Below are 2,002 nucleotides of genomic sequence, written 5' to 3'. Positions count from 1 at the left end.
CTCCCGAGTAGCTGGGATTACAGTCACACACCACCACGCCTGGCTAATTTTTTTGTATTTTTAGTAGAAATGGGGTTTCTCCATGTTAGCCAGGCTGGTCTCGAACTCCTGACCTCAGGTGATCCGCCTGCCTCAGCCTCCCAAAGTGCTGGGATTACAGGCGTGAGCCACTGCACCCAGCCTAACAGGTTTCTTTATATCACTGCCATTATAGTAAAAATTCACACACAAAGGAAAATGGAAAAACTACCAATACTTGATTTCTGTTCCCTATTTTTCCACTTGCAATCATATACTTAGATGCCTTTTGACTCCATGGGAAAAAAAAATCCAATGTTGAGAACTACCAATAACAAGAAGAAAAGAATATTTTTGTTTTTGAGAATGAAATGGTTCCCGACATAGTGGGTTCTTAAGCACCTTCTCTGCATATGTAGTATGTTAGCTTGATGTCTGTTGGTGTAATTGTTACTCATTTGGCATGGTTAGTGCACAGGTTGGTGTCTTCAAAAAGGCCAACTAGATAGACCTTTTGCAAAGCTCCAATAGCTGCACTCTGGAAGTGCCAATCTGTTTTTAAGTCGTGAGCAATTTGTTTCACCGGATGCTGGAAGGGAGGTGTGTGACTCAGCTTAGTGGACTTCTGATAACGTCTGATTTCACTGAGTGCCACAGTACCAGGCCTGTAATGATGAGGTTTCTTCACCACTGCAGTAGAGGGCACACGCTTACGAGCGGCTTTTATAGCCAGTTGCTTCCTGGATGCTTTACCACTGGCTGATTTTGGGCAGTCAGCTTTGTACTAGCCATGGTATGGAGACCTCCTTACTTACCCGCCTTCTTTGGGTGGAACTCTGCTAGCTAGAAGTGGTGCTGATGATAGAGAGGGGCAGCAGCTGCTGGGATACCTAAATAAATGTTTTGGTTTGGGGGCAAGTACTCTAAGCTTAGGTGCCAGTTGTTTAGGAGAATTCTGGGAAATACCTGCTGTCAACACTTGGAGACCTTCTCTTTCGTCCCATAAGTTGTTAGGCACAGTCCTTTTCCTAGGGAGCCTCCCCAACTCAATTCCTGCTACCTTGTTGCCAGGCAACCCAAAAGGAGTTACTGTGTTTATTCCTTAGATGTTCCTGCTTATTACCATAAGTATCCAGTACATATATATTTAGATTTTGCCTCAACTTTTTTTTTGTTTTCTTTTTTCTCTTTCTAACCATTTCTTCAACATCAACTCTTATTATTCAACTCAATACTTAAATATTATACAAGGAATCAGAGCATGTCTGTCCTCCAAAACGAAGGTTCAAGAGATTTGATTAATTGCAGTGGTTCTCAGGGCAGACACTATTCACTTAATGTTTATCTCCTGCGTTGTTAAATGTTCTCCTCTTAACTGATGCCTCCAAACAGCTTCTGCCTGTCCCTTAAGTAGGAGATGCTTTGATCAGTTTTCTCTATATTTTTTGACCAATTTCTTTTATTTTGTTAAAAAATTTGAAGTTACTTTAGTGTGTATATAATGTTTTGATTATAAAATGGTAATATTGAGGTAAAGTTATGATGTTTGAAATTAACTTTGGGGATTGACTAGTAATAAGAAATCTGGCCAGGCATGGTGACTCATGCCTGTAATCCCAACACTTTGGGAGGCCAAGGCAGGCGGAGCTTGCCTGAGGTCAGGAGTTCGAGACCAGCCTGGCCAACATATAGTGAAACCTCATTTCTACTAAAAAATACAAAAATGAGCTGGGCATGGTGGTGGGTGCCTGCAGTCTCATCTACTTAGGAAGCTGAGGCAAGAGAATTGCTTGAACCTGGGAGGTGGAGGTTGCAGTGAGCCGAGATCACATCACTGTACTCCACCCTGGGCAACTGAGTGCCCAGGTCTCTTAAAAAAAAAAAAAGAAAGCCAGTCTGATTTACTCAGCTTACTTATTAATATTCACTGTGTTTGCAAGCAACATTAGGAAAGTAAATATCTTTTAATAAATGAACTTTTATA

At 41.5% G+C, this 2,002-nt stretch overlaps 1 pseudogene; it reads right to left on the bottom strand.

Annotated features, from left to right (window-relative positions):
• Window positions 1-412: 412 nt before the first annotated feature.
• LOC105509286 lies at window positions 413-810 on the bottom strand (annotated as a pseudogene).
• Window positions 811-2,002: the final 1,192 nt, after the last annotated feature.

The sequence above is a fragment of the Colobus angolensis genome, unplaced genomic scaffold, assembly GCF_000951035.1.
Source record: "Colobus angolensis palliatus isolate OR3802 unplaced genomic scaffold, Cang.pa_1.0 Scaffold1738, whole genome shotgun sequence".
In the NCBI taxonomy this organism is placed as follows: Eukaryota; Metazoa; Chordata; class Mammalia; order Primates; family Cercopithecidae; genus Colobus; species Colobus angolensis.
Note: the sequence above shows the minus strand (reverse complement) of the source record. Positions and strands in the feature narration are given on the sequence as shown.